Below are 27,185 nucleotides of genomic sequence, written 5' to 3'. Positions count from 1 at the left end.
TTGAGGACCCTGATTCTCTCCTTTTCTACATTTTTTTTCAGCCTCAGCTTATGCTAAGGCTGATTCACGGCTGTCACCAGCAATTGGGGCCATCTCCTCTGTTCATATTCAAAGGCAAGAAAGCTGCCTTTTCTTTCCCAGAATTCCAGAACAACCCTTTGTGGGTGAATAAATACCGACATGGTACTCTGACTTCCTTAACTGAAGAATATATACAAACTACCATGGACAGAGCCTTATATATAGCCTATGGTTTCTCCACCTCTATCCTTCCTTGGGCACTAACTTTTGGCCAATGACTAGGGCTTCTGCAAGAACAAAAACATAATGAAATCACTTGTTCCCACTGGAAACGGTTCCTGTGAAATATCTGAGCAGATTTACGCACAGAAATTCACACTGTTCCCCAGTCTGGAATTCTGAACCATAAATCCTCCCCCCACACATTACACATGCACACGTACACATACTATCCCTCTTGCAAATTAAAAGTCATATATATCTTGCCAAAGAATTTCTGACATGCCGCTTCAGCACCCGGAGCCTCAGGCAAGCTCTGTGTCTACCATGTGATGTATAACTGGCCAGGGAGGTTGCAAAACCCAGAATTCAACGACTAGTCAACAGGGCTTGAGATATTGCAGGCAAAGCTTGCTCTCCCTTGTCTAAACAATCTTATCAGCAGGAGGTACCTTATCGAGCGACATATGGCTGAGATCCAGCACTCTGCATTAAAGGTGAATAATGATTTGTATTGTAGCATCTTCATGATCAAGCAGATACTCTCACTTTCCTATTTAACTGTTTTCACATTTGATTTGGGGATACTGCAAAGTTCTGAGGGTTAGTCTGTAGGTCATCTCTGTGACATGGAATCGGACTATTGGATACTCATCTGCAAAAGCCTTCAAAGGAGGACCTCCCTGGTGGCACAGTGGTTAAGAATCCACCTGCCAATGCAGGGGGCATGGGTTCGAGCCCTGGTCCGGGAAGATCCCACATGCTGTGGAGCAACTAAGCCTGTGTGCCACAACTACTGAGCCTGCACTCTAGAGCCTATGAGCCGCAACTACTGAGCCCATGTGTCACAACTACTGAAGCCCGTGCGCCTAGAGCCTGTGCTCCACAACAAGAGAAACCACCACAATAAGAAGCCTGCGCACTGCAATGAAGAGTAGCCCCCGCTCACCGCAACTAGAGAAAGCCTGAGCGCAGCAACGAAGACCCAATGCAGCCAAAAATAAATAAATTTATTTTAAAAAAAAGCCTTCAAATGTTTCCAATTACATGTAGGACAAACTCAGAACCCTTAGCCTGACGTTCACAGTCTGCCCCCCAAACACTTCTTTCAGCATTATCTCACTGACTACTGTTTGCCTCCTACAAGTATCATGTATGCCTTTCAGACTGATCTCTTAGTTATGTTTCAAATAAGTTTTCTGTGTTTCTGAATTCTAGAACCTGGAATATACCAGGCATGAAAAAGCAATATGCCATATGATCCAGCAATCCCACTCCTGGGCATATATCCAGAGAAAATTCTAATTTGAAAAGATACATGCACCCTAATGTTCACTGCAGCACTGTTTGCAATAGCCAAGACATGGAAGCAACCTAAATGCCCATCGACAGCTGAATGGATACAGAAGACGTGGTATGCATACAATGGAATACGACTCAGTCATAAAAAAGAATGCGGCATTTGCGGCAACATGGATGGACCTAGAGAGTATCATACTAAGTGAAGTCAGAGAGAGAAAGGCAAATATCATATGATATCACCTATATGTGGAATCTAAAATATGATACAAATGAACTTATTTACAAAACAGAAACAGACATAGAAAGCAAACTTATGGTTACCAAAGGGGAAAGGGGGTAGGGGAGGGATAAATTAGGAGTCTGGGGTTCACAGATACAAACTAGTGTATGTAAAATAGGTACTAAACAACAAGGTCTTATTGTATACCACCAGGAACTGTATTCAATATCCTGTAATAAACCATAATGGAAAAGAATCTTAAAAAGTATATATAACTGAATCACTTTGCTGTATACCAGAAACTAACACAACACTGTAAATCAACTATACTTCAATCATAAAAAAAATAAGCAACAGACTTGGGTCTAAATTATTACTCTACCATGTACAGGCCATATGACCCTGGAAAATTACATATGTAGTGAAATTCAGCTTTACTTGTCCAGAAAATGATGATAATATTGCCTTGTGGCATAGATGTGAGTGTTAAGTAAGATAATTATTTAATATGATTTGATCAGTGTCTGCTGGGAAGAAGGTGCTTAATAAAGTTATTATTTTTCCTTTACATTCTTACCTGCCTGTATTGACTTCTCTTGTATGTTTCTATTTCTGCTTTATTTGAAGGAAGGTGCATTTCATTTCCCCTGTCAATCCTTCAAAGTCTATAATACATCCTATTCTATATCCTCTTAGCTCACTGTACTTTTCCTTTAGCACTTACCACAATTTTAATTTATACTAATTTGTGGAAATAATTGTGTAGTATTTGTTCCCCTGGGTAGATTACACGTTGCCTAAGAGCAGATGTAGACTGCACCTCTATATTCCTCATAGTTAGAAAGTTTCTGGCACATAATAGGTGTTAACTAAATATTGCATGAACGAATGATCGAATGGACAGTTAAGATGAATTGAGTACTTCATAGTACCAGGCAGGGTGCTAATTTCTTTACATACATAATCTCACAGCACTTTAATACCCCAGGTTTATAATTATCATTCCTATTTCCTAAATAAGGACCTGGGGCATAGGGGGTAAAGCAGCATGAGGAAATCACACCTCTAGGAAGAAGCAGAGTCAGGATTTGAATTTTTGTCATCTGACTCCAAGCCCAAGCTCCTAACCGTTATCATGACACCTTCTTTGCAAAGACGGAGGGTGATGGATCCATGGGTAATTTGAGTATCGGGTAATCCTGCTTTAAATCAGAGTGAGTCAACTAAACAGGAGTCAGAAAATATGAATTCCTTTTCTTTTCAGCAGCGTTTCTAGCCATGACGTCATTTGATCTTCACATGAGACTTTGCTCTGTTGATGAAAAACGGGGCTCAGTGGGAGTAGGCGATTTGCTGAAGATCACTCATCCAGTCACTGGTGTGGAAACAGAGCCAGAGACGCCTGGAACAATCAGTGGAGTAATCACACCAGGTCACTGCAGTCATCAGGCCTCCTCTCCCACCTCCCACAGTTTTGGGGGGGGAGTAAGATATCGGTCCCCTCAGAGATAGCCAAGGAGGAGCCTGGTGCTGTGGAAAAATGTCACAGACTCGGAGTCAGGGGGCTGGATTCTGGAGGCAGCCACGTCACCTGGAACTGAGCTTCTGGCCCCACTGGCGCAGTTCTGCATTTCCATCTGAACAAGAGAAGCTTAGGTTGGATGTTTTCTAAAAGCTTCAGTGAGATGTATTCAGCCAACAGATATTTATTGAGTGCCTACTAGGACCATGTCTGTCTTCCTCACCTCTATATTCCTTGTTTCTAGTACAGATTCTGATACATGGTAAGTGCTAAACAATTATCGAGTGAACGAGGGATTGTGAATGAATATGATAAGATGAAACAGCCAGTAACGCCTAGTCAGTCCCTGCCCCTTGGTTGGCAGAGATAGTAAGCCAACTGCTAATGGTTTTGCACTCTACTGAGTACTTCAATTGAAATAAATGCTTAGGTTGCTCTGAGGTGGTCCAATTAATCCAGTTTGGGGGTGGACAGAAATTTAGGGAGGCCTTCTTGAAGGAGGTGACCTCTAATTACCATAAGGACGCGTAACAGGCAAGCAAGGAAAGGAGATACGTAAGTACATGGGCAAAGCTGAGACATGCAGAGGAAATCAGAAAGGTTGGTTGATCATCCCAGACAGAAGGGAAAGTTTGGGGAACTCAGTGTAGCTCATTCAGTTGGTCTGCGGTTTAAAGTTCAGGTGGGGCAGAGGGGAGAGGTGAGTCTGGACAGTCTGGTAGAGGAAAGATAAAGAGTAAACCACCTTAAAGGGCTGAAACCAAGCAGGACCCCGTGGGGCCCTCCTGGGCACAATGCCTTTCCAGGTCCCCCTCAGGTTGTCCATTTTATTGGCATATGGTTGCTTGTAGTAGTCCCTCATGATTTTTTGTATTTCTGCAGTGTCAGTTGTTACTTCTTCTTTTTCATTTCTAATTCTGTTGATTTGATTCATCTCCCTTTTTTTATTGATAAGTCTGGCTAGTGGTTTATCAATTTTGTTTATGTTCTCAAAGAACCAGCTTTTAGTTTTATTGATCTTTGCTATTGTTTCCTTCATTTCTTTTTCATTTATTTCTGATGTGATGTTTATGGTTTCTTTCCTTCTGCTAACTTTGGGTTTTGTTGCTGTTGTTCTTCTTTCTCTAATTGCTTTAGGTGTAAAGTTGGGTTTTGTATTTGAGATTTTTCTTGTTTCTTGAAGTAGGATTGTATTGCTATAAACTTCCCTCTTAGAACTGCTTTTTCTGCATCTCATAGGTTTGGGGCTGTTGTGTTTTCATTGTCATTTGTTTTTAGGTATTTTTTCATTTCCTCTTTGATTTCTTCAGTGATCTCTTGGTTATTTAGTAGCGTATTGTTTAGCCTCCATGTGTTTGTATTTTTCACAGTTTTTTTTTCCTGTAATTCATATCTAGTCTCATAGAATTGCGGTCAGAAAAGATATTTGATATGATTTCAATTTTCTTAAATTTACCAAGGCTTGATTTGTGACCCAAGATATGATCTATCCTGGAGAATGTTCCATGAGCTCTTGAGAAGAAAGTGTATTCTGGTGTTTTTGGGTGGAATGTCCTATAAATATCAGTTAAGTCTATCTGGTCTAATGTGTCTTTCAAAACTTGTGTTTTCTTATTTATTTTCATTTTGGATGATCTGTCCATTGGTGAAAATGGCGTGTTAAAGTCCCCTACTATTATTGTGTCACTGTCTGTTAGCATTTGCCTTATGTATTGAGGTGCTCCTATTTTGGGTGCATAAATATTTACAATTGTTATATTTTCTTCTTGGATTGATCCCTTGACCATTATGTAGTGTCTTCTTTGTCTCTTGTAATAGTCTTCTTGTTATTTGTTGTTCTTCCCTTGCTGCTTTTAATATTTTTTTCTTTGAATTTAATTTTTGATAGTTTGATTAATATGTGTCTTGGTGTGTTTATCCTTGAATTTATCCTGTATGGGGCTCTCTGCACTTCAATTACTGTGTTTGGGGTCTCCTTTTCACAGGCTGAAGGTTTGTAGTTCCCGTTATTTTTGGTGTCTGCCCCCAGTGGCTAAGGTTGGTTCAGTGGGTTGTGTAGGGTTCCTGGTGGAGGGAACTGGTGCCTGTGTTCTGGTGGGTGGGGCTGTATCTTATCCTTCTGGTGGGCAGGGCCACTTCAGGTGGTGTTTTGTAGTGTCTGTGGACTTAGTATGAATCTAGGCAGCCACTCTGCTAATGGGTGGGGTTGTGTTCCTGTCTTGCTGGTTGTTTGGCATGGGGTGTCCAGCACTGGAGCTTGCTGGCCGCTGGGTGGAGCTGGGTCTTAGTGTTGAGAGGAAGATCTCTAGGACAGCTCTTGCTGATTGACATTACGTGGGGCTGGGAGGTCTCTGGTGGTCCAAGGTCCTGGACTTGGCCCCCCCACCTCAGAGGCTCAGGCCTGACCTCCGGCTGGTGCACCAAGACCCTGCCAACCACATGGCTCAGAAGAAAAGTAAGAGAGAAAAAAACAAAAACAAAAGCCAAGACAAAACAAACAGACAGAACCTTAGGACAAATGGTAAAAGCAAACCTATACAGACAAAATCACACAAAGAAGCATACACATACACTTTCACAAAAAGAGAAAAAGGAAAAATATATATATACATATAAAAAAAGGAAGAGAGCAACTAAATCAATAAACAAATCCACCAATGATAATAGGTACTAAATACTATATTAAGATAAACATAAAACCAGAAACAAATTAGACTCAGAAAGCAAACCCCAAGTCTACAGTTGTTCCCAAAGTCCACTGCCTCAATTCTGGGAACATTCATTGTCTATTCAGGTATTCTTCAGATGCAGGGTTTATCACATTGATTGTGGGGACTTAATCTGCTGCTCCTTAGGCTGCATACAGAAATTTCTCTTTCTCTTCTTTGTTTGCACAGCTCCTGTGGTTCAGCTTTGGTTTTGGCCCCGGCTCCGCATGTAGGTCTACCTCAGTAGTCTTTTCCCCACCCAGACAGGACGGGGTTAAAGCAGCGGCTGATTAGGGCCCTCTTGCTCACTCAGGCTTGGGGGAGGGAGGGGTACAGTAGTCATAATTGGAATGTGGGGTGAGCCTGAGGTGGCAGAGGCTGGTGTGACATTGCAACAGCCCGAGTCATGCCATGTGTTCTCCCAGGGAAGTTGTCCCTGGATCTCAGGACCCTGGCAGTGGTGTGCTACACAGGCTCCCGGGGTGGAAGTGTGTGTGTGGATAGTGACCTGTGCTTGCACATAGGATTTTTGGTGACAGCGGCATTAGTGTTAGAGGTTCATGCCCGTCTCTGGGGTCTGAGCTGATGGCCGTGGCTCGCACCCATCTCTGGAGCTCATTTAGGCGGTGTTCTGCCTTCCGTGAGCACAGGGAGAGGGAATCCCCTCTCCTCGTGCACCCCGAAACAAAAGTGTCTTGCCTCTCTGGCAGGTCCAGACTTTTTCATGGACTCTCTCCCAGCTATCTGTGGTGCACTAGCCCCCTTCAGGCTGTGTTCACAAAGCCAACCCCTGTCCTCTCCCTGAGATCTGTCCCCCGAAACCCGAGCCTCAGCTCCCAGCCCCCACCCTTCCCAGCGGGTGAGCAGACAAGCCTCTCGGGCTGGTGAGTGCCGGTCGGCACCAATCCTCTGTGTGGGAATCTCTCCACTTTGCCCTCTGCACCCCTGTTGCTGTGCTCTCCTCTGTGGCCCCAAAGCTTCCGCCGTCCACGCCCCTGTCTCTGCCAGTGAAGGGTCTTCCTAGTGTGTGGAAACTTTTCCTCCTTCACAGCTCCATCCCAGAGGTGCAGGTCCCATCCCTATTCTTTTGTCTCTGTTTTTCCTTTTGTCTTTTGCCCTACCAAGGTACGTGGGGAGTTTCTTGCCCTTTGGGAAGTCTGAGGTCTTCTGCCAGCATTCAGTAGGTGTTCTGTAGGAGTTGTTCCACATGTAGATGTATTTTTGATGTATCTGTGGGGAGGAAGGTGATCTCCACCTCTCACTCTTCCACCATCTTGAAGGTCTCTCAGTCCCCCATTTCTTATTTGCAGGATATAGACTTCAGCCTCCTAGACCTTTCTAAATACGAAAGGGCAGATTCAAATAGTTGCTAATGAGGGAAGGGAGGGAATGCAGAAACAAAGGAGGAGCAATTAAGAAACTTTAGTGAAGCCATTAAAGCAGGGTCCTGGTTTTTCCTCAAGGAATATATGTAACAATGTCTTTGAGTTCTTCTGCTGGGACTACGGCCCCCATACAGGTGGAGGATGGTAACTTCAGCTGAGCACAAGATTCCTGGATCACCTCCTTGTTACCTCACCACCAACCAATCGGAAGAAAGTCACACACTCGGCACCCTTTACCCCACATTTTGCCTATAAAAACTCCCCCAAAACCATAGGGGAGTTTGGGGTTTTTGAGCACAATCCACCCATTCTCCTTGTTTGGCCCTGCAGTAAAGCTTTTTTTGTTCCAAACTCTGACGTTTCAGTTTGTTTGGCCTCACTGTGCATCGGGCACCCAGAACTTTGTTCAATAACACAAGGATTCTAAATAGGGAGGGTTTAAAAATGACCACTCTGGGGCTTCCCTGGTGGCGCAGTGGTTGAGATTCCGCCTGCTGATGCAGGGGATATGGGTTCGTGCCCCGGTCCGGGAAGATCCCACATGCCGCGGAGTGGCTGGGCCCGTGAGCCATGGCCGCTGAGCCTGTGCGTCCGGAGCCTGTGCTCCGCAATGGGAGAGGCCACAGCAGTGAGAGGCCCGCGTACCGCAAATAAATAAATAAATAAATGACCATTCTGGTTACCATGCATAAAATTCTTTAGGGAACAAGTTGTAGAAGCAAGAAGACCAGTTTGGATGCTGTTGATATGGTCTAGGAATGAAGCAGGAGGGAAGGGGGCAGGGCACAACCTTTAAAAGAATGACATAGCCATAGGACATGACAAAGACTGGTTAGAACGAACTAGGTCCAGGATGGTGAAAGATTCAACTTCCAGTGGACCTTGAGCCTCATTGTACACTCATTGTAATACATTAGCTAAATGATACACCCACCAGTGCCATGACAGTTCTGAGGCCAACCATAAAAGGCCAAAAAGTGGGCGGTGGCCCAATTCCTGGAAATTTCCACCCCTTCCCTGAAATAACTGGAATAATCTTCCCACTCATTAGCCTATGAAATTACCCAGTCCATAAAAACTAACCACACCATACTTCTGGGCTCCCTTGCCTTCTGAGATGGCCCACACTCTGTCTGTGGAATGTGTTTCTCTCTAAATAAATCCACTTCTTACCTGTCACTTTGTCACTCACTGCATTATTTCTGCGACCAGACATCAAGAACCTCAGATTCCCTGGGAACAGGAGGATATTTGTGTCTACGGATATTAGCAGGAGCGATGAGCATAACGATAAGAGGAGTGAACGAAATAAAGTAATAGAGTGGGCCTTTTGAGCTCCCTTGTTAAATTCCAAGTTTACAAGACCCCAGGGAGAAGAGCAGAGAGGACTGATTTGAGGGCGGGAGCAGAGGTGATGCTCTGAATTCCTGGTTACTGGATTCCTACCTACCGCAGGGAAACAGCACCTGGGAGAGACAGGCAGACTGCATAGCCTGAGGCCCCTCTTCTCTCCCACTCCTCCTGTGCTGGGCTTTGGCTGGCATGGTCCTGCCTGCTGCCATCGAAGGCGTGTCCTGTGCTGTTATCTGCAGGTTCCGTGGCCCCTCTTGCCCTCACAATGTTGGAATGACACTCCTCGTGATATCATGGCCACTCTGATCAGCATGGCTGATCTCACCATCTCCTTAAGTGGCATCTCTGCTGTTTACTTTATTTCCTTGACCCCTCCAGTTCTAAGGCAAACTCTCTGTCAATAGAGATTGTTCCCAGGGATTAGCTTTGGATCTATTTCTTCATCAGTTTGGAAGCAAAAGGCCCCAAAGCTTTTTCAGTATGGAGAAGACAGAGTGGTACACACAGAAAAGAGCCCTGGGGTGGCAGTGTACCTGAGCCCCAGTATGTGGCCCATGCTATGTTTCTTCCTCTGTGCTTTCCTTGCATCTTAAACACATTCCTATTATAGAGTTCATTCATTCATTCACTCATCATTCAACAGACACTTGAGATCAGTTGTCCTGTGGTTCCCTGACTCTTCTCTTAGTCTATAAGGACTCTGAGGGGCTGGGTCACTTTTAATTTTAAGTTATTCAATCACTGTCTTCCTGACACTAAGGCTAATAAGTACTTAGTGGATAGTAAGGAAATGAACATGTTGCTAGATTCTGTACTTTGGGGCCCAGCAGCCTGGATTCAGAGACTGCTACTTAGCTCTGGGAACTTGAATAAGCCCCCTAACCTCCCTGAGCCTCAGTTTCTTCATCTGTAAAAAACAGGGATGCAAATGGTAACCACGCATGTGTCCATGCAAAACAACTGAATTTCTGACACGTGGATGGAGTGGAGGAAGGATATTTTAGCATTAAAATGCATGAGGTCGTGCTTTGAGAGGTGGTCAAGTTTGAAGAGATAAAACCTTGTGTGCTAGTAGAATCTCCTCTGGGAAGAATCCAGAAGACCAGACCATATTCTCATTGAGGATTGTGAGAAGCTCATTCTTAGCAAGGACCTTCTTCCAGGAGTGGAGAATTCGTGGCTTTAATATGTGGTTCATGGATAATAAAAAAAGCAAAGAGAAAGAGGCAAATGGACACCCCTCAGGGGCTAATTCTCTGTGGACTCAAAGGAGCTTTATGAGAAAAGTGTAAACATGGTGGACACAGTCACTGATCTAGTGAGCATACATGATCAGTTGTTGCTTTGACTGTTTCTTCTTGGAAAGAGATGATACACCCTGTTTTAGACGTTGCTCATTGAGGGGCGGTCCATGTAAAACATCTCAGACTGTGTCTGGCCACGTAGAGGATTACACTGTTATCAAGCCATGGTGAATATTTTAAATGGGTCCCCTTAGTGCAAACACATGCAAAGATCTTCAAAGACACCCCCATTGTGGGGTGACTTCAGATACTTAAGCCCTTCTTAAGGAATGCAAGAACGGGAGTACCAGTGTCCACGGGCAGGAGAAGATATCTCATCTTAAGCAGAGAAAGCAAATTTGCCCTTCCTCTGTCTTTTTCTCCTACAGTATCCTACTGTACTTTTCAAGGTACTGTACTGTAAGATTTGTGTTTGTTCTTCATGTATTATTTGTGTGAAAAGTATTATAAACTTATTACAGTACAGTACTATACAGCCAATTGTGTTAGTTGGGTACCTAGGCTAACTCTGTTGGACTTATGGACAAATTGGACTTATGAACGTGCTCTCGGAATGGAACTCGTTCATATGTGGGGGACTTACTGTATTCAGATCCTCAATGGATTGGCTGGGATGCCCACCTGCATTCACGAGTCTAGTGACTAAAATCCTAATCTCTTTGGTAAATACCCTCACAGACACACCCAGAAATAACACTGGACCAGCTCTTCGGGCATCCCTTAACCTGTCAAGTCAAGTTGACACAGAAAATTAACCATCACGTTTTGCAAAGTGAATTCCATCGCAAAATTGGGATGGGGTCAGGGAAGGTGGGAGAGTGGTCCCACAGAGAAAAAAAATAAGAATCAGACTTTCCCCACTTCACATTACCCCCTTGGATGAGCACCCAAGTCTCCCGCCTGGAGCATCTCTCACTGTTATTTTAAATGACATACATACAGCAACGTCAAAGCCGAGAGAAACTTCTCAGTGGCTGACACATTTCACAGGGAGAAATGGACTTTAAAACTGTTTTCAACTAACAAATTGACAGTCTTAGCCTTCTCTCACCCAGGATGCACTCCCTGGGGTGCAGCACAGGGAGGCAGTGGATGAGAGCTGATAAAATCGAATCCACTGCTTACAGAATTGGAGAGAGAGCTTTTCTAATCACCCACTGGAGAGTTCCCCCTCCCGACCCAATTTCCTCCTAAATCACATACTAGAGGTCAGAGAACAGGGGTGATAAGCTGTCCACCATGAGGTGGGTTGAAAAGGCCTGATTCCATTCCATCAGAGGGGTGTCAGAGTTTATAAATTGTCGTGTCTGTCTTTACCAAAAGGGAGAAAGTCTACCGTCTCACCAAAAAATGCATGTTTTCAACTTAGATTTATCATCTTTAATATTCTTGAAGAGTGGGAGAGAGACAGAGACAGAGACAGGTGGGGGTGGCCGGGGAGAAAGGGGTGCAGTGCGTAAGGACAACCGACAGGTATAAAATAAGGACAGCCAGTCCTTCACAAAGCAGAGAGCTGGGAGCGGGGGTAGAGCAGGGGGAGGGAAGCAGGGAGCTGAAGAGCCCAGGCTTTGGTGCCTGACTGTGTGGGTTCGGATTCAGGCTGTGTGTGAATTTAGGTGAGTTACTTCACCTCTCTGAACTTCCTTATCTTGGAGATGGGGATGATGATAAGATAGACATGCCTTTGTTGAGTTTTCTGAGACTTACATGAATTAATATCATTAAGTATGTAGCACAGTGCCTGGCACATAGCAAGCACTTATTCAGGACTGGCTTGGGTGTACAAAACCCACCGAGTGAACGTCAGTAAACACAGCATTGTCATAAAGAATTAGGATTCAGGGGCTTCCGTTGGCAAAATTCAAGGGCAGGCAGTGGCACCATGTTTTACTGAGAACTACTGACTCTGGGAACTGAAAAGCTATGCTGTGGAACCAAGCTCACTTGGGCTCTCTCTCTCTCTCCATCATTATCACTTACATATCTGTTTCATCTGCTTAATTCTCTTTTCCTAGAAAATGGGCTGTTTCCCTTTCTGCACCATTAAATGACTCATCGTGATGGTCTCAACATGGCTGCCACTGCCAAGGTGCGAGGGCAAGTGTCCGAGCCCAAATTTCCAGGAGTGATAAGCTGATGAGCTCAGCTGAAGTGAGCTGTCCATCCCTGATCTAATCTCCAATATCAGAAAAAGTATGGAGAGTTGAGGGTTATGGTTAAAAGATAAGGTTATACTCAGAGCTCGGGTGGTGGCTCAGAATCCTTAACACCCGAATCATCCTGTCGGAAGCAGAACAACATGGTAGTTGAGATCACAAGCTCCAGAGTCAGACTCCCTGGGTTCAAGTCCCAGTTCTGCCATTTCCTAAATGCATATCCTTTGGAAGGTAACTTAATTTCTCTGTGCCGCAGTTTCTTCACGTATAAAAGGCACTTGATAAAAAAGTTCCTAGCCCACTGGGTTATTCTTCTGGTTAAATGGGACATAAGTGGCACATAATAAGTACACAATAGTAGTAAGCCCTTTATTATTACTCTTATATTTCTTGTTACTATGTAAACAATGTGGCTGGGAAAGGGCAACTCTGTAGAAAAAGCTTCAATACAACATTTGGACTCATCGCAAAGAGACTCTACATCAGTTTCAGAAGCCGTCTTTGTCCATCCTCCCGGGCAGGGTTTGGATTTCTCTCTGTGCTAAATCTGAGTTTCCTGTGGATGTGCACCCAGAGTGCTTTTCCCTTCTGGGGGCATGTGTGGAGCCAGGAAACATCTTCAATCTGTCCTACCCACGTGCCACCTGATGCCACCACTGCCCTCCAGTCCCCCTTTCCTTCCCCTGCTGTGGTGTCAGTGGTGGGTGGTGATGGAAAATCAGCAGAGACAGAGCCCGTTAGACAGAACTGCAGGCGGAGAAGGTTTGCCAATTACGTTTTCTTTCTTTCTGTTTTCCCTGTGACTTTCAGGATACACAGATTCTTTTTGGGACCACCCCCCCCCCTTCTGTGCCTATAAAGTAAGTTTCATGGCTGAATTTTCTTTAAGGTAATCAGAGGCGGTGTAGTTTATGCATATGAAGAGTATTGTAGCCAGATGTAATTTTGCTCGAAGTTGTGGCATTACAGTTAGAAATGGCTCTGCTGGCTGTGTTTTGTAGAATTTGCAGTTTATTTAACAGTTGACTGAGCAGTGACCTCAGATAAAATAACCATAATCAAAGAGCAGTTTTTTTTAAAAAAAAACAGATATAAAAACAAAGGTGGGAGAGGGCTTTGGAGAAAGACTTGGCTCCAGTGCCGATGGGAAAGACGAGCAGGTGACAAGGACTCCAAGGCAGGTGGATACCGTTTAGTTAGTGCAAACGGCAGAAGGCTCTTTGACAAAGACAGGGGGCTGGCATCTTTGATTCAGAAATCCCTCCCCGACTCCAGGGCTTTCTGTTTGGAGGTTCATTTGTCTTTGACTGAAAAGCAACAGATTATTTTGTCATTGCTCATGGAAGCTGGGATGTTTCTCATTCCTGGAGTCCCAGCATTGTACAGGAGAGATCTGCGGGGCACTCGAGGATGGGCATCCAGCAGGGTAAGCCTGTGGCTTCAGAGAGGAGCAACGCCAACCTTTCCAAAAACCTGACACTTTTATAGTCGGCTTCATTTTATAGGGAAAGAAGAAGACCCCTTCTCTAGACACCAAGCCTGCCTCTGCCTAACTCAACCCCATGCCTTTTAAAAATGGAAGAATGCTTGGGTAGAGTCCAGGACAGACGATGGACCTCGTTCCACTGGGGAGTGATGTTCATGTCTGTGCATCCAGGCTGCATCCTCTTTTACTTGCATCCTGCCAGGGTCTGGTCCCTTGAAATAGATTGTCCATCTTTCTATTTTATGGCCACGCCACGAGGCGTGTGGGATCTTAGTTCCCTGACCAGGGATTGAACCCACGCCCCCTGCCATGGAAGTGTGGCGTCTTAACCACTGGACCGCCAGGGAAGTCCCAGATTGTCCGTCTTTCTATGCTTCCTTCCTCCTGAATCCGCAGAGCCAGGGCGAGCTGAGGACCTACTTGTGCCTGGAGACATGTTTAATGCTGCAGCCCAGTCTTTAACCATTGAGATTTGTGCAGCTGATATAAAGTGTTGAAAAAGCTGAGTCCCATTGTCTGTTCCTCTGTGTCCAGCAGGAGCTTCATGGGAATGGTGGGGTGAGGGCGGGTATTCACTAAAGAATAAGGTTTTGTCTCTGGCTATGAAACTATTAAAATAACCACCCACTTCTCAACCTACAGCCTTAATGTATTCCAAATCTCATTCTTAACCTAACCAGGTCACTCCTTTGCTTGGATCCTTCAGAGCCTTCCTTTGGCCCTTAGGATCAAGTTTAAAATATTTTATCCTGGCATTTGAGATCTTTTGTGATCTGGCTCTGGTTTATAACCCATGTTTATTCCCTATGAACCCTGTACCACCATTCTCCTCCCCAGACATCATATTCCATTTCAGTGATTCCAAAGTTCTTGGTCTTTTATGTGCACACAAAATATCTCAACATTTTCCATCTAGATAATCTCTACTCATCACTCAAAGCTTGGTTCAGCTATCCCCGGTCCTAGGAAAGCATTCCCTTCTCCTGAGGGTTGGGTGAAATTTCTTCCTCTGTGATTCCATTGCCCCCATGCCTTCTTTCATGACAGGCATGTTCATATCGACTGCAGCTTTGCTCTGTTATCTGTGTATCCTCCAAACCCAGGAGGTTGCCTTGCACGATAGGAGATGCTCCTTATATATTTGTTAAATGAAGGCATAAAGAAATGTTCTCTAAGAGTTGTGATTAATGCATAGCGGGAGGCAAGAAAGGTGTGGCCATTAGGAAGGAAAAGAAGTAAAATCTCACTCCAGGAATCGAAATACTTCTGGGTTGAAGAGGATCAAAAATAAGTATGCTGGCTGGTCTAAACTGTGTATATATTAGGCATAGTATATATTGCCTGTCACAATGCTGCATCGTCTCACTGAATACTTATAGTGACCCTGCAGTGTGGCAACTATTGTTTTCCCTACTTAACTGATGAGGAACCTGAGGCTTAGAAACGTTACATGGTGACTGCACAGCAGGCCTAAGATCCAAACCTCTAGATTCTGGAGTTTGTACTTGGTTTTCCTTTTGGCTTTTTAAATATATATATTTTTAACCTGGAATATTTTATATACTCAGAAAAGTACAGAGAATAAAACCATAAACACTCATACACCTACCAAGTAGACTTTGACAACTACTGACGTTATTTTTTTAAAAAGTTGGCTTTACAGCTCATTTCTTTTGTGGCTTTGAAACTTGGTTGTTCTTTTAATATATTATGAGTATACTTTAAAATTAAATTTATTTTATAAATAATTTTCTTTTTTAAGTTAGAAGGTTTTAGGTAAAGTTGAAGTCTCCTTTGACCCCCATTTCTGATCCCGGTTCTCTCCCTTATGCCTTGAGATCACTACTGTTTGAGGCCTTTCTTTAGGGACCTTTGTACACGTACCTGAAGTAAATATATTGTGTTTGCCATTTGTGTCTGTGTTCTTACATAAATTATGTCAGACGGTTAGGATTGTTTTGAAGCTTGGCATTGTATTTCTGAGATCCATCTACATTTATGAACATAGATTTGGTTTATTCCTTTCAACTGCTGAATTGTATTCGTCACATGACTGTATTGCATTATATTTGTCCATTCCATTACTGACGGACCTTTAGGTTCATTCCATTACTGACGGATCCAGTCTTCTTACGCGTACGTGGAAGTGGTTCCCTTGGGTGGAGACTGGAAGAGGAAATGCCGGATCATAGGAGAAGCACAGTTACAGTTTTAATAGCCTCTGCCAAAGAAACCTCCAAAGCAATTGTCTTCTTTCATATTTCTTCCAAAAGTGTATGAGAATATTCTTTCTCTACAAGTTATCACCCAAGCTTGATTTTGTCAGTGTTTTAATATTTGTAGATCAGATGAGTGAAAATGGAATCTTCTTTATTTTACATTTGGAAAAGTTAGATAGTTGAGCACTTTTTTTTATTTGATAAATTTGACATGTTGCATTTTGTAAATTTAAGATGTACAGAGTGTTACCCTGATAACATTTATACATTGTAATACGATTGCCACTGAGGCAATATTTATCACATTCCATCAGTATAGCACAATATTATCGTCCGTATTCATCACACCCATTTCAATTCCCTCCTTCTCCATCAAAGACAGTATGCTGAGGTTGTTTTGTGTTACTCCCCATTCATGTTTTCCATTTTTATACTTTCACTACTTGAGTATATACCCATTAACCATAAATGGTACTTTTGAGTGTTTTAGATAGTTATATAGATGGAATTATACTGTATGCATTCTTTTCAGCTTATTTACATTATTGCTTTGAATTAAATAAACTTTTTTTTTTTTTTTGCGGTACGTGGGCATCTCACTGTTGTGGCCTCTCCCGTTGCGGAGCACAGGCTCCGGACGTGCAGGCTCAGCGGCCATGGCTCATGGGCCCAGCCGCTCCGCAGCATGTGGGATCTTCCTGCACCGGGGCACAAACCCGTGTCCCCTGCATCGGCAGGCGGACTCTCAACCACTGCGCCACCAGGGAAGCCCTAAATAAACTTTTAATTTCAGAATAATGTTAGATTTACAGAAAAATTGGGACGATAGTACAGAAAGTTCCCATACACCCTTCACCCAGGTTTTTCCATTGTTTACATCTTACATCACCACCATGCACGGTCAAACTAAAAAAAAAAAACAAAAAACAAAAAAACTTGGCATATTATTATTAATTAAACTCCAGGCTTTATTTGAATTTCCTTAGTTTCTCTAATAATGTCCTCTCTGTGTTCCAGGATCCAATCCAGGATATCTCATTGCATTTAGCTGTCATGTCTCCCCAGTCTCCTTCTGATTATGACCGTTTCTTAATCTTCCCTTGTTCTTCTTGACCTTGACAGCCTTGAGGAGGTCCAACCGGGTGTCCTGTACAACGTCCCCCTTTCTGGGTTTGTCTGATGTTTTCTCATGATTACACTGGGGTTATGGGCTTTGTGGGGGAAACCAAAGAGGTGTGGTGTCCTTCTCATCCCATCATATCAGGGCATTCATGATATCCACAAGATGTCCCTGGTGATGTTAACTTAATTAACTTGGTTAGGGTGGTGTCTGCTAGGTTTTTCTACTGTACAGTTACTGCTTTTTCTCTTCCATACTCTAATTCTTTGGAAGCAAGTCACCAAGTCTAGCCCACACTCAAGGGGTGGGGCTTCAAACTCACCTCCTGGAGAGAGGTTATCAATGCACAATAAATGGAATTCTTTTATAAGGCAAGTTTGTCTCTTCTCCCTCATTTATTTATTTACTTAGTCATTTGTCTATATCAGTATGGACTCATGGATATTTATTTTATACTTTGGGTTATAATCTAATACTACATTATTTGTTTTATTGCCCAACTTGTCCCAGCTTTGGCCACTGGGAACTCCGGAATTTGACTGGAATTTGACTCCCATGTCCCATTGACGTAGCCCCGTCCTTTTATTTTTCGAGCACTTCCTTATTTTCTGGTATTACAAATAAGATGCTCCATCTTATCTTTTACTTTCCTTTCAGCCATTTCTCTAAGTATTTTTTTTAAGATTTTTCTTTACTGTGGTAAGATATACATAATATAAAATATGCCATTTTAACCATTTGTAAGTGTACAGTTCAGTGCCAGGAAGTACATTCACAATCATTTACAGGCACCACCACTAGACAGATTTCATTCCTTTTGATAGCTGTATAGTATGCCCTTGTTAGAACGTAATATAACACATTTATCCATTCTCCCCTTGGTGGACAGTTAGGTTGATTCCAACGTTCACTGCTTCAGACAATGCTAACAACAAACATCTTTTTACCTGAATCCAAATGTGTATGGTTAAGAGCTTCTCTAAAGTATATTTCTAGAAGCACTAGATGCTGGGATACAGAAAACGACATCTTCATGTATTCCAGGCATTGCCAAATTTGTCTCCAAAGTAGCGTGTAGTTTATATTCAAACTAGTTGCAGAGCCTGAGTTTCTACACATCCTTGCTGACCCTTGATATTATCTTGCCACTCTGATGGGTGGGTATCTTTGTATTAATCTGCATTTTTCTGCTTACCTAGCAGGATGAGCTCCTTTCCACAAATTTACTGGCCACTCAGGATTCCTCCTCTGTGAATTGTCTCTTCTCGTGTTGGGCTGTTCATCTTTTCTTATTGATCAGTCGGACTTCTTTATACTCTGAAAACAAATCTACCCTTAGTCTTATGTGTTGTGAATATCTTCCCCAGCTGTGGCTGGTCTTTTAACTTTTGGTATTTTATTTTTTTGTCATACGAAATATTTTAAAGATTTTCTTTTGGCTCATAGGCCTTTAATCCATTCAGCATAAAACTTTTTCTACGGTGGGACTTAGGGATCTAATTTTGTCTTCCACAGTGTTTTTATTATATGTCATTGATTCCAAGATGTGCTTTCTGCCTCCACATTTTGCCGTCTCTGAGACTGTGATGTGTATTACTAACAGTGTAATAGCATAGCTTTTTTTCCCTCTCCTTATGGTATGTGAAATAGTACCTGTCTTACAATCAGTGGCAACTTAGATTCAGCGAAAGATGGAAATAGTCTAAGTTTATCCTAATTCTTCATACCTAGTAAGATGAACCTTCTGTTTCCCTTATCTGGGCACTTATTGGTCTGATAATACTTCATAGGAACATTGGAATCACTTTGTCAAATTCTGAGAAGAACTCATAGTTTGTTTTTCTTTTTAAAATTGGAACTGCATTGGCTCTATAGACTAGTTTCTTTGGGGGTGAAGGTCATGGTGAAGACATTGTCAGGGGCCTGAGTTGGTGAAAAGGCTGATCTCCCAGGTTAAGTAGCTGGACCAAGTGACAAGGTGAGCAGCTGCAGACCCAAGATTCTGGGCCACACTCCCCTTCCCCAAAGTCCCAATTCTTTCTATGATGGCATATCTCACTTGCTGCAATAAGCCACCTCCTGGAGCAATAAGACCCCCGTCCCTGGGTGTTTCCACACTGCCATTAAGTGGCCACCTGATAGAGAGACAATTCTTCACGCAGGTGGAGATGAACTCTTAGGCTCTTCTGAATGTAAAAACTCCATGAACAACAGTGTGATCTAGAACACAGAAACATTAGGCAGTGGCGAGATGCTCCTGCTTTGTAATTTTGCCTGGGGTCAGCCCTGAGCCACGAGGAACAAAATGAAATCTGCCCACTTTTCCACTCGCTTCTTGTGGCTCCTGGGGAGGCCAGTGAATGTCCCAGTTCCCCTTAGCCTTGGATTTCTCTTCTCTCCATCTTTTTTTCTCACCCCAAGTATCAGAAAAAGTTTAAAGTGAAAGTTGGCAATCAAGAGCCTCAGGTCAAATCCATAGGCTGCATGCTTTCATAAATGAAATGCTATCGGAACACAGCCCCGCCCACTAATTTACATATCGTCCAAGGCACATTTCTGGCTATGGCCTCTGGGTTGAGTAGTTTCAACAGAGACATGTGACCTGTAACATCTAAAGTATTTACTATCTGACCTTTTGTGGAAAAAAAAAAATGCTGCCAAACCCTTGTTTAAAGGAAGAGACGGTTGACACAAAGCCTGTATTTTCTTCGGATTCCAAAACTTAGATTGCCTTTAGGATTTGATTCTGTTCGTGGTATAGATTTTTCCTTTTCTTTGGAAAAAGTTAGCTGTCCCCTTATAGCTCCAAATAGAAGTATGAAAGTATGGGTAAAATTGACCCCGGCAAAATGCAATTGCTTTTTTCTGGTTTAAGGTGGTCCTTGGGAAATTATCTTTGGAAGCAGCAATGGATGCAGAAGCTGAAAGTAGAATCAGGAGAGAGAATTTCAGGAAACTTTCTGGCAGAGCTAATTTTCTCTTCCCCAAGCTCAATGGGGAGAGGACGGCAGCGAAGGGTTATTACAGTCCTTTCTTAGAAACTCCTTAGGCCAACTAAGTGATCCGGTGAAATGTGGCACTTCAAGTTGTTTGTGACCAAATTATTGGTTTTTGACAAGAACTCTCTGTTGGATCTGAAATTTCTGGCTGCCTTTCTCTGCTGCTCTTCCTGCCTCTGTCCACTTTATTTCCATCTCTTTGAAATCGAAACAATGTAACTCAGATTGGGACTCCTACCCCACCTAAACCCAGATTGGGAGTTGAACCCACCATCTTTTCATTGAGATCACACACCTGGTCTCAGGACTTAATGAAGCTCAGGTTCTTGATGTCTGGTCGCAGAAAGAATTCAGTGAGAGACAAAGTGATAGGTAAGCAGATTTATTTAGAGAGAAACACAATCCACAGACAGAGTGTGGGCCATCTCAGAAGGCAAGAGAGCCCTGAAATATGGTGTGGTTAGTTTTTATGGGCTGGGTAATTTCATAGGCTAATGAGTGGGAAGATTATTCTAACTATTTCAGGGCAGGGGGGGATTTCCAGGAATTGGGCCACCACCCACTTTTTGGCTTTTAATGGTTGGCCTCAGAACTGTCATGGCACTGGTGGGTGTGTCATTTAGCTAATGTATTACAATGAGGGTATAATGAGGTTCAAGGTCCACTGGAAGTCGAATCTTCCACCATCTTGGACCTAGTTGGCTCTAACCAGTTTTTGTCACGTCCTATGGCTGTGTCATTCTTTTAAAGGTTGTGCCCTGCCCCCTGCCCTCCTGTTTCATCTTCACATCTTCACACTATGCTTTTATATATCATCCACCCTCTATTCCCTAGCATGAAGTATCTGAGAGCCAAGGGTTGTGAACTATGAATGTTTCCTTCCATTGTGAATAGCAACAGCCTATGTGGATATCCCCAAGATGCTGCACGTGTACCACTAGCAGGACACAGGTCTATTTTAGGGGCCATGCCAATAGACTTAAAAAATAATAAATAAAGAAGTGGTAGGGATAAAATTTTAGAATAATAGGAATTTGAAAAATCATTCTAGCATATCAAACCCAGATTTCTTGAGTAGTTCTGCTTGAGTAAAATGAACAATTCAATAAAAATAATAACAGTTGCGGTAGGATGGATAACGCCTCCACCCCCAAATATGTCCATATCCTAATCCCTGGAACCTGTAGATATGTTAGCTTATGTGGCAAAAGGGGCTTTGCAGCTGTGATTAAAGTCAAGACTTTTTTTTTTTGAAAAGTCTTTATTGAATTTGTTACAATATGGCTTCTGTTTTATGTTTTGGATTTTTGGCCGAGAGGCATGTGGGATCTTAGCTCCCTGACCAAGGATCGAACCTGCATTGGAAGGTGAAGTCTTAACCACTGGACCACCAGGGAAGTCCCTAAAGTCAAGATCTTGAGATGGGGAGATTATCCTGGTGGGCCCAAGATATCACAAAGTTTCTTACGAGAGGGAGGCAAGAGGGTCAGAGTTCGAGGGAAGAAAATGTGATCATGGAACCAGAGGTGAGAGAACCAGAGAGGGGAGAGGGAGAGAGAGAGAGAGAGAGAGAGAGAGAGATTGATTGTGAGATTGACGATTTTACACTCCTAGCTTTGCCTTTGAAGACTTAAGGGGCTAGGAGCCAAAGAATACAGGCAGCCTCTACAAACTAGAAAAGACAAAGAAATGGATTTCCCCCTGGAGCCTCCAGGAGGAAAAGAGCCCTGCTGACACCTTGATTTCAGCCAGGCGAACCTCACTGCAGACTTCTGACCTCCAGAGCCGTGAGATGATAAGTCTGTGCAGCGTTCAGCCATGACATTTGTGGTTACTCATCACAGCAGCTATAGGAAACTAATACGAAGATAACAGGCATTACCTATCTTCCTAGCACTGTGATAAGTGTGGCACCTGATTTACATTCACAACTGCCTGACAAGGAGGAATGATTATTTCTGCTTTTGGATGAGGAGGCTGAGATGCCAAGAGAGAAGTTACAGAGCTATGATTCTCCCCGGGTCTATCTCTCTGTAAAACTTCTGTTCTTCCTAAGGGGCTACACAGGACATCTCATTCCTGAGTGGTTTGCTCAGAACCTGATATTTACCAGGGGGGTGGTCCCACAGATATTTCTTTTGCTGTTGACTCTCAGCCTGGTGGGAAGATTGCAGGGGTGGATGATAGATAATCAGGTATCGTCCTCAACTGGGTGACCTTTCCCCATCCCTCTGTCTCTTGGCTGTAGTTTCTTTACCTACCCGGGTAGAAGGGTGCAGATAAAGTGACAATTTACTAGTTCATTCATCTCTATGAGACTTCGGAATGATATTTCCAGTTCATCCAGATTTGTGGACACAAACAGGGGATGGAGTCACCACCTCAATCCCTCCCTTGGAATTTGAACATTGAACGTAGGCTTTTCCACTGGAGGAAAATGGCTTTAAAATTTCAGCCACAAAGTGTTCAATTTAGAGGCAAAGAGTGAATAGGAACCTTCACAAATAAACCCGTGACTGAGAAAACTTGGTATCGCACAGAAATATATTTATCTTGTTAGTGTTCCTGGAGAATATTTGCATAGCAGGAAAAAGAGCTTTTAACTCGTTTCCTTATCTCACCTTCTTACTGTAGAGAATATTTTCCCCCTGAAGGTGTATCTCGCTATTGAATCTGGCGTTTAAAGGAAATGTCATCAGGACCTGTGATGAAAATTGAATTTTTTCCCTGATGCCTAAGGATGACTTTCTTTAACTAACTTAGCAGACTCCCAGCCTGAAATGGAGGCAGACCTTCTGGTCTGCTTTGAATCTGCTATTCTCTTCCTGTTTCAACTTCTTTGATGCCTCTCGCCTCTACCCTCTCCTCCTTTGCTGCCTGTACGCTTTGCCCATCCTGCCTTTCTACTGGGTTCATCTCTCTCCTTCTTGAATTGAAAAGTCCCTAATCTTTTTCCTCTTGCGCCCGCTTTGGTGCAGGGATTTCAAAGTCTGGGAAATTGGCAGTTCTTTTTCTCTTATTGACAGTGAGAATCTCTGTTTCATTCCGATGCCTGGACTTCCCTGAACTTTTGGGGAGGACAGCACCTGCCTTCCATACAAGTGAGAGAGTAGGGGCGAGGGATGTAGAAATGGAAGGGCTGGCATTTTTTCTTAACCCTCAAGTGACCTAAACTTCCACTGAAACTTCTTAGTATGCCTGTTTCAATAGCTGCTTCTGATTCTGATCTGGGGAGATGTCAGCTTATCCTAGGAATGAAGACTGGATGACATCAGACACACGTAAAGTCCAAATATGTGGTCCTGACATCTCTCCATTCTCAGAGGTAGAGCCTCAGGTGGACCTGGCTCCATGTAGCTTCTCAGCATTTAGGAAAAGAAGATGAGGAAGACAGGGCAAGAGGATGGGTTATACCATCAGATGCTTTGCCCTAAGGGAGAAAACAAAAAGTCCTTTCTACAAGTGTTTGATCAAGCAAAAGGCTTCGCAAACAGTAGTATATACCTGCTTGTTGAAATAACTTGAATGTAAAATCAGGGACTGTGAGTTGGAACCGACAATCCTGTATATAGACCCTGGAAGCACGGTACAGCCCATAAAATAGAGAATGGGAAAAAGTTTACCCTCTGGGCTGAACACACAGCTAGGAAGCGTGATGTCTGCTCAGGTTTCTGGCTGAAAAGAGTCTCCTTTGAATGGTGACCACACAATTTATTTTCAAGCCAGGACACCCTGCATGAAGGTAAAATTTCTACAGAGTAAAGGCATAAATCTTAATTGTACATCTTGATAAATTTCTACATATGTATTCGCCCACGTAACCACCACCCGGATGAATACAAAAAACACGTTCATCACCCCAGAAAGCTCCCTCATGACCCTTTCCAGGCACCAGCCCTCTTGCATAGCCCCTCACGAGTCACTGCTTTTCTGATTTCTGTCACCGTAACTTTTTGCCTACTCATGACCTTCATCTAAATGAAATCATGTCGAATGGACTCTTTTACGTCTACTCAACAACAGCAAAGAATGAATAACTTGCCACAAGGATGGATCTCACAAAGAGTGTGTTGAGTGAAATAAACTGGATTCTGTTTGAGAGAGAAAGACTTACAATGATCATACGTGGGGACAGTAGACATAAAAGGGGACGGTTCTGGGGAATCAGAATGAATGTTTACGTGATCATTAGAAAATTGAAACCTCAAGCCTGTGCTCTGTAGAGTACAGCCCTAGTGTCTGGGAAACACATCTTATGAAATAAACCTTTGTTTTTCCAACAGGCAGCTTGAGTTCCATTCCCACTGTGGATTGCCTGCCTTTTCAGTGATTCTGCCTTCTCTTTGGAGAGTCACCTATTTGGCCAGGGAGCTGTGGGGATGAGAACGGGAGTAAACACATCCTAGCCCTCCTCATGCCTTTGAAGCATCTCCCCCCTTGTCTCAGGTGGCCCACCCCTCACATTCAAGCTCCTTCCTCTCCTCTCTACGCTTACAGAATTAATCCAGGGCGAAAAGTGCTCTCCACCCCTGTGTACCCTTTCAAAAGCCACTGTTTCTCACCTGCTTCCACGCCCCCAGCAGAATTCAGGAATCATTAGTGTTTGATGATCTTGTGTTTCAAAGTACAATCTCTTGTACTTTGAAACTGAAATTCCAGAACCTGCAAGGGACCCTACGCTGACAGCTGACTTACTGAACACTTGCCAGCTTCCACAGCTAAGAAAGTCAATCTATCCGCTTTGCCTCTTTGCAGGGCAACTCTTTGTTGGGAAACTCAAAACCAGGCCATATCTGTGTATCTGTGAAACCGAGCACTGTGTGCATTTTCCCTGCCTTTTCCCTGTGTCAGGAGAGAAGATGACATTAACTTACGTGCTAATTAACAAATATCAGGATGGTGAAATGCCGACTCCACTTCTGAGAGTGGCACCAGGGGTATCATTGTCCTTCCTGAAAATCTATTTTCAAATCCCTGCTCTACAGAATAACTCATCCTGCTTTCAGGGTGTTCGAGTTCCCTTCCCTCCTATAGAATATATATTTGTTGCCTCTGCATCGCATTGTCTTAATTTGTAAAGTGATCATAAGTACTTAACTCAGAGGTGAGTATTAAATAAAATAGTGTACGTGGTTAGCTAAAATAATGTACATGGTTAGCATGGTCCCTGACATACAGTAAGATTGGAATAAATGTTAGCAGTTACCCTTAGGAAATGTGGAAAACCAAGATCCTTTTAAATCTGTCTATAGTTTGATTATCAAACTATAATATGGGGTCCTGACACCTCTCCTTTCTCAGAGGTAGAGCCTCAGGTGGACCTGGCTCCATGTAGCTTCTCAGCATTGAGGAAAAGAAGATGAGGAAGACAGGGCAACAGGATGGGTTATATCATCAGACGCTTTGCCCTCTGTTCCCAGACTCTATTGCTCTATGAGCATACTTATTTGAATTTGTACTTCCATCTGTTAAAAATTGCCATTTCATAGACTCACAGACATAGAAAACAGACTTACGGTTACCAAAGGGGAAAGGGAAGGGGGAGGGATAAATTAGGGGTTTGGGATTAACAGATACAAACAACTATATATAAAATAGATAAACAACAAGGACCTACTATATAGCACAGGGAACTATACTCAGTATCTCGTAATTATCTATAATGGAAAAGAATCTGAAAAAGAATGTATGTGTAACTGAATCACTTTGCTGTACACCTGAAACGTTGTAAATCAACTATACTTCAATTTTTTAAAAAGCCCTTTCAGCTCCTCCTATCTGGCTAATTCTTACTTTTCCCATGAGATTCCTGTAGTGGGAAGATTCAGGTTCTGTGGGCAGAGTGAACTGGCCCACTTTCTGGATGATTCTAGTTGTATCTACTTCTGTACTTGTCTCATATTTCTGTTTATGGGTCTGTCCCCATCGTGAGAGCTCTTTATGGACCGGTAATTCTGGCATTGCTGGGGAGAGATATCAGCCTTCACTCCATAGATGAATCCCTGCTGTGACTCGCAGAGGGGTGGCTAGAGTTGCCTTTGTGTGAAGCAGCACGGTCATAAATCCATTCCCATGGTCTGAGTCATCTTTCCTGCCACTTTTGATTTGGGACTCATATTTGAAGCCCACATTTGTTTTCTCTGTCTTTCCCTTGATGGTGTATTTCTCTTGACTGACAGTCACATACATCTCTTCTTGTACAGCAGTTTCGTCAGATGCCCTCCTCTTGGACTTCAAAGGAAAATTCATGTGGACTTAATAGCTTGTAGTTTTACTCAATCTCTTTAAAATCTGGTGGAAATCCATTCAGATATTTTCATTTGGTAAGGGAATAATAAATGAATAATAATAATTGCACAATAGCATAATTTAATAATATAACAGTATAGTTTAATTTCAGTGATGAAAATAATCCCTGATACATGCTTCCCACCGATATGCCAACTATATACAATTTCAAGTGCTAAAACATAAAATCCCCCCAAAAAAGTCTATCAACACCCTCTCCCTCTTTTTGGTCTCTAGGCCAGCTATCATCATCTGTCTTTTCTCTTCCTCAACCTTGTGCTGAGTCTCTTGTTTACTGGGCTCTGTATATTTCTCTTTCTTGATTTACTATTCCATTTTATTAAAGCTCCTCTTCTGGTAGTTTTCTGAATAATTGTGCATGAACAGGTTGGTTTTTTTTTTCATACTTGCATCTCTGAAAAATTTAATATTCCCTTTTCCCTTGATTGACAGTTTGGCTAGGTATAGAAGGTTAAGTTGAAAATCATTTTTGTTCAAAATTTTGGTGACATGGATGCACTGTCTTCTAGCATTTAATGTTTCTGTTGAGATGTCTAATGCCATTCCGATTTTTTATTCCTTTGTGTGCTCTTTTGCTCCTTTCCCCACTTTTATCCCATTCCTAAAATCTTTTGGTGACTACCCCGTGTCTCAGATGTTCTGAAATTCCACAAGGATGTATCCTGGGATGGATTCTTCCTTTCCCTCTCTCTCAATTGCTCCCTGACTCCCTTCCTTCCTTTTTTCCTTCCTTTCTCTTTTTCTCTCTTTCTTTCTTTCTTTTCTTCTTTCTTCCTGAGCTTAAGATGGACACACTTGATATGAAAGCCCACATCCTTCAGTTCTAGAAAGTGTGTTTATTATTATCTCAGCACAGTTCCCT

This window comes from Neophocaena asiaeorientalis, unplaced genomic scaffold (genome assembly GCF_003031525.2).
Source record: "Neophocaena asiaeorientalis asiaeorientalis breed wild unplaced genomic scaffold, Neophocaena_asiaeorientalis_V1.1 scaffold254, whole genome shotgun sequence".
Lineage (NCBI taxonomy): Eukaryota > Metazoa > Chordata > Mammalia > Artiodactyla > Phocoenidae > Neophocaena > Neophocaena asiaeorientalis.
The sequence above is the reverse complement of the archived record's forward strand: the minus strand, read 5'-3'. Positions refer to the sequence as shown.